Below are 6,748 nucleotides of genomic sequence, written 5' to 3'. Positions count from 1 at the left end.
ATAACTAAACACTAATAGAAAGTGTGGGGAAGAAAGGTGGTTAAAGCAAGTGATGAAAAGTAGACTGAAGATCAGTTTAGTGATAGTTTTAGAGGTGGGAAAAGGTTTAGGTTTAAACACTTTACTGTATCTGTCTTGTTAACTACCCTAAAAACAAAGGTAAAAGTTACCAGCATATATTGAGTTTTGCTGGCACACCGGATGAAGTATTTGTAGTATGAATAGCCAGGTAATTTCTTCAGGCTACTGAAGGCTTCATTTAACAGGTACTATTGTACACAATAAACCCAGTGGGAATGGCAGTGGTAATGAAAGGGGTCGAAACAAACAGTTTAGAATGATGCGTTGCAGCTAGCTGAAAAGGACTGATATGTAATAGGTGTCTTGATTCTGTAGGAAGCCTTGTTTTATATTCCAAGGGTAAGTTCAAGTTCTCAAGAAGCCCATGGAGACTGTCCTCTGACTCATCCATTGCATTCCATGCTTCTCAGAACCAAAAAGGGAAGGCGACTCAGTCACAGTAGCGCTAACTGTAATAAAACGTTGCATCAGAGGTGAAGCCCTTTCTTTAGAGTTGAGATGGCTTTTGTTAAACAAATTCTGAGAGGAAACTAAGCTGCCAAGTTCCCTGGCAAGACTGCTTCATGTAAGTCCCAGGACTGCAGTTGTACCCCAGCATTACTACTGTGATTTCTGAGGGTGAGGGGAAGGAAGGGCCCTGAAGGAAAGCAAAGCATGCTCCATCTTGTGCCTTTTGTAATGTAAATTCGTTTTAAAGAGGGTGGAATTCCCCCAGGTGTTGTGTGGTAGGCTTAGTGGGGACACAGGTAAGTCAAACCTAATGAGCAAAGAGCAATGCTGTCTCTTTCTGGTATGATTTTTTTTTTTTGTAGATTTGCCTATTAAGGGCAAGTTCTTTAAGTTTTCTTTGAGAACTTGCAGTAGACAAACAGGAACTGGAGCACAGTCTTCTCTTACTCATAGTCACTGTTAAAGCTGACTTACAAGCTGACCAAGCAGCTACTTAAATGTATTGGCACTTCTGTAATGGGATATTGTCTTGTGAAGCCATATTCATGAGACTTAGTATAAATGTAGTTAAACATTATGGTAAATCTGATTTGTTTTTCGTAAAGCCAATTTAAAACTACTGATTAATCCTCCTTTCAGTTGATTTGTAAATACAACTTGTGCTTGAGCTCTTTCTTGAAACTGCTGGGTTTTATTTCCACTGCGTGAATTCTTGTCTTAGCGTCCACATTGCCTCACAAGTCACTGGTGAAAGGATCTGCTATTAACTGGTGAAAATGGGACTTTTGGTATAAGAGTTAAAAAAACAAACCCACAACAAAACAACCTTTTACTTTTAAAGGAAACTATCACTTGTCTAGCCAGACAGCTAGTCTCAGTGCCACTTTGAGGTGATTCATTGGGTAATCGGCATAGTCTAGGGTGTACCCCCATCACTCTTACAGCCATTTATATAAGACAAAAATCTGAATGCTCAGACTTAGGGAAAAATGTCCCACTACAGCTCATTAAGGATCTTAACCCTGCAAAGTTCAGCCTGTGCAGTCTAAGGACTGTATCAGATGTACTGCCTTCTCTCTTTAACTGAAAAAAAAATAGGTATTTCTGGTCTGAACTGGATACAATCTATTCATAAATTAAACATCTTTCATAGTGTGATGCCACTAAATAGAATGAGACCATTATATTTTTGGTGTTGCTGTTCTCTTGATAATTGATTAGGGAGAAAGTTTATTTCCAGCCCTACCCTCAGGGAACACACTCTGCAAGGAGCAACAACGGTGAAAAGCAAGAGCAGCCTTTGCTCTCAGTGTAACGTGACTCTTGGTCTTCCCACCAAATGCACAGTTATTTGCCGTAGTGGGAAGAAGTTGAGATTACCAGTATTTTGACCAGTTTCTTTTTGAGAACTGTGTTGTTTTCTACTGCTAGGCTGCTTCATTAAGGGTCAGAAGCTATCTTGGAAAATCCCTGTTCCCCAGCACTGAAGATGCTAACAGGAAAAATTCACTATGGCTGTTTGGCATTCCTCTTTGAAGTGGCGTTGAATCGTGATAGTGTTCTGAAAAGCGATTACCTGAAAATGTAACTTTGCAGATCAATTCCCTCCCTTTGTCTGTGTGTCTCAAACTCTGCTAGTATCAATAAGAATTTCTGCTTTTTCCTCCCTATTAACTTGGCTGAGGTTGTGCTACAGCTTAAATGGAATGAGCTGGGTTTCACTCCCTTCAGATGGATGTAATTATTTATCCTAGCTGATTATGGCTGTGGAAACCCCTTAAGGGCACTGGGGCTTGCAGCCATGTTGTCCAGGGACCTAATTTGTCTTGCAGTTCACTTACTAGACATGATGGTGGGAAGGAAAGAACCTAGCTTAATTCTGCAAGAGTCTGTAGAACTTGGAACTAAAGAATGCATCCTCTGACTTGCACATAGAGAAGGAGAAAGCAAATAAATTAATTCCCAGAATGAAGAAAATTGACTGTCCTTAGCCCAAGTGCCAGCACCTCTGAACTTACGTATTCTGCTTTACAACTGCAATGCTGTGGGTTCCTGAGGTTCAGCTGATGAGTGATGCTGTGTTAAATCACAGTGACTGAATCTGCTGATGCCTCAAGATACCAGTTTGTCTTCTCTTCAGACCACATCTTCAGCAAGTCATCACAGCTTTTCAGGGTTAGTAAAATCACAAGTCCAGCAGCCAGAAGTCAACAGATCCTGCTGCTGTTTCTCCACCACAATTCAGCTATCCCAGCGAGATACAGCTGGTGCAGGGAGCTGCCAGCAGCTGCCAGGCAGCACAGCACAGCCCTGCATTGTTTCAGTGGCTTACATAAAAGCAGGTAGGCAGAAGAAGCACTGTTTGCTGTGCCTAAGGCTTTCAAGAATTCAAATCCTCTCTTGAAATATCCTTGAGGCAGCCTTGGGTGAGCTCCCTCAACATGCAGGCAGGATTGTCTCAATGCCAGCCTGGGTCCGTGTGAAGCAGCAAATGGAGCATTTCACTGGAGATGAATAAATAGCCGTAATGGTTCTGGACTGAAATAAAATACAGCATAAACTTACAGGGCCCTGGCAGGGAGCAAAAAAGAGCTACTGTACTTGGTACCCAGGCAACAAAGCTGATCACTAGCAAACAGGCTACTTGTTTTTCCTAATGTGAAATTCACTTTTTCTGGCTTTCATTTTCAAAGTATGCAGAGCTCCTACTGACTCAGCATTAAATGCAGTTGTATTATAATGTGCAAGCAAAGTTCTGTGTTTGTGTATATATATACATATGATTTGTATTTACCAGTCTCATTAAATAGGGATCAGCCAATAAGGTCTGAATGCAGCCCAGTCTGCCTTTCACGAATACACTGAACACCGCCTTAGGAGAAAGTATTCTTACCAGGAGTTGGTTTGAGCCTTGGAGTGGTGTAGCACTGAAGTGCTTGTCTGAGGAAAGGTGCTAGAAAAGGGAGGAGGGTAAGCAGAGGTGATGGGATTTGTTACAGGTCACAGGCGGTCTCTGGCAGAGCCAGGAACGGCACACAGCAGTTGAGTGCCAGCCCAGTGTGCTGGACTAAATATCTTCTCAGAAAGCCTTACAAATGCTGCCTCTGCTGCCAGTCCTAGGGAATGTTACTTTTATTCATTGTTCCCTTATGGAAATAAAATATGACTCAAGAATCAGCCATTCTTCCTAATTTTCAAAGCCCACAACTTTTGAGGTACTGTAAAGTCAGGGCTGGCAACTGCTGTCTAAAGTGGCCCCGTGGCAGAATTTAAATGGCACACAGCAGAGCTCAGGAGCTCCGGCATCCTGTGAGGGCATCCATGAGAAGCTCCCGGTTCCCACCAAGTCAGGAAAACAGCAGAGCCAAAAGGTACAGCCTTGAACAGGGTCGAAATATTACCCGTTGCCTGTGTCCTGCCTTGGAGACAGAGATCTTCCCACCTAGCAGGACAATTAACCTCTGGATGGGTAGGGAAAAAGCACTGCCTGCAATCATCTCAAACATTTGTTGACCTCTGCTCTGGTGTTTGCCATCTGGAAATTCTGAGTTTCCTCTGCATGTGGGTTTTTCTCCCTGCCATTGCACTTCCTCCTACAGCCTGGGAGGAAGCTACCATGCTGTATTTGTCTTGACTATGTACACTGAAGGAAAGGGCATTGCAGCTTCTGTGTTAAAAACCCAACTCTTCCATGCTGAATAATCCCACCAAGCCCATGTTCTTCTCTCTTCTTGCTGCATCCCACTGAATCATGGCACACTGGAAGTCAGCAGAGACTGTGGCCATATAAGCCTATTGCAGATGTAAGTAAAGAGAACAGGGAATGGAAAGGAGGAAGGAAGCCTGCTGTAATTACCCAACACAAAGACTATTAAATAATACAATAATTTCCTCAGGAAGAGATTATAGAGGATTGTGCGTAATGTCTCAGGTCTGAAGGGCTTAAAAATTCACCTTGGAATGAAAGTCTAATTAGAAGGCTACAGCTGTAAAGAAAAATGGTTATTTCATAAACTCTACCTTTGGTAGAGTTGTTTGGAAAAATACTGGTTTCTCTTTAGGAATAAAATAAATCATTCATTTACATTGCATTATGTTTTGGATGAAGGCTCAAGACTGAAACTTCAAGTTTTTGAAATTCACTTTGAAGTCTTTTCATTCCAGTTTGAAAGTGTGAACAACCCAAAGTAAAATGAAAGTTTTCCATAACATCTTCATTTGTTTTTCTTTCTGACCTCTCCCAACTAGTTTTGATTTTTTATATATTTTTTGCTAGGTTTATTTATAAATATGCAGGCTTTTATAAAATATTTATATAAATAGGTATTTGTTCACCTATAAAAGTACTGAGTAACTGACAGGTAATGATGTTTCCCGAGGAGCAGGTGGATCTCATGGTTATGGTCCTTTCTACTGTTCAATTTAATCAAAAGAAGACAAAATAAGAAATATTAAGTCGTACCTAAGCAGCAGTTTCCATGGCTGCATGCTCCAACTGCCTTATATATGAAACCACCATTTGTGTCATAATTTGTGTTCTCACTTCCCAAGAAAGTAAAGAAGACCCAAAAAGAGGAAGGGATGGAAAAGAAAGACAAAACTGGAGACACTGTAAAATAGCAGTTTTACAAATGTCCCTGCCACACGAGTCACTGGTTCTCACTGGGCATCCGCAGGGCCTTGTCCTGCTGTGGCCCCTCCAAGCCACCATGGGTTGATGCTCAGCGCCAGAGCGAGGTGGCAACACAGCAGCATGGACCTTCCAGGGTAGGGATTCCCCATCTCCAGCTCACATTGCTTCTGCCTTTGCTTGGCTGCTTCATGGCTTGCAGCCTCCCAGCCTTTGAGCTTTGCACTGTGCAAGAGCTGGCAACAAAAAAGAGTGGTTTCAAATGAACCTGCAGTGCTGGAGTGGGGATCTCGAGCAAAGATCCTCTAGGCAGGAATGCCCTGAGGAAGGGGACACCAGCATCCTCACTGTCTTCAGACACTCAAACTAGGCTTCTTGCTTTCACTTTCTGCTAGACGTGGTAATATAGAATCCAGAGGAACTAACAAAAATATAATCTCCCACTGAAATGTTTAACAGTTGCAAAGAGTTTATATCTCAGATCTCAGGCTTCCTGGTAACGTTCCCTTTTTATCTTCACGTGTGGGAGAGACTTAAGCTTTCAGAGTTCACTATGAGTTGAAGTCTCTGGATATAGCTTTTTCAGTTGGACTCATCTCCACTTCCAGTATGGGTCTGTATTGGGCAGCACACACATTTTAGCACCCCTGCCTTCAGCACAACAAGCAGGTTCACCCTGCCTTGAGGCCCTTATGCTCTTCTCATGTCAAGTCTTAGACTTCTCATGTCAAGTCTAAGTCATCTCTGAACTGTGCAATGTGCCAGAAATCTTGGCATGGATTTGACCAAATGTGTAAGGTAATTACTTTCTGTTCTCACTGAGTATTTTGCTCTAGGAGTAACCTTAGCTCCAGTGTACTTGTGCGTCATGGATTCCTTCAGTGGTAGAACAGCATAAACCTGGCAATGTGCACACATTGAACTAGCTTTATTTTGGAAAGCTGCTAGTATTGCATCACCATATAGTCTCTGGCAAAACTGAATGCTCTGCGAGTATAAGCTTGCTGACCTCTGAGAAGTATAATATGTTGATGTGTTGGGCTCAAGATACATGTGTAAAGTTGCAAAGGCACTGGGCAGGAGATGTAGGAAGCATGGGCTTTAAAAGCCTATCTCCAGTGAGTCAATGGAGCCTAGAGATGATCTTGTGGAGCTTGGTATGCTTCCAGCTGAAGCAGCAGTGGATGATGATGCTTAAAGAAGCTATTTTAATAGCTGTAACTGGTGCTCACCAGGACCTGACCTGAGGGAGCAGGACTCAGGATCTAGTGGAGCTCAGTGTTCCTACTTGTTTTATCCCCCTGTTGTAGCTGGAGTTCAGTGGGTCAATAGCTTATTTACACTTTTTTTGTCCCAGAAATTGCAACATAGCTTTGCCTATCCTGACTCTGGTCCTTCCCCAGGGGAAACTTTGGGCTTAAGCTCTGCCTATAGTTCCTGCTGTAGGCTGCTTTTGGGTCACTGGGAGTGAATTCAGTGGTTTTCCCTGCGTCATCCCTGAAGAATGAAGGGCCGAGCCACAGGAACAGGTGGTTCCACGTAAAGGCCAGGTGCCCTTTGTGTAGGATTTCTAACCCCACCATAGAA

Source organism: Aptenodytes patagonicus, chromosome 7 (assembly GCF_965638725.1).
Source record: "Aptenodytes patagonicus chromosome 7, bAptPat1.pri.cur, whole genome shotgun sequence".
NCBI classification, from domain to species: Eukaryota; Metazoa; Chordata; class Aves; order Sphenisciformes; family Spheniscidae; genus Aptenodytes; species Aptenodytes patagonicus.
Note: the sequence above shows the minus strand (reverse complement) of the source record.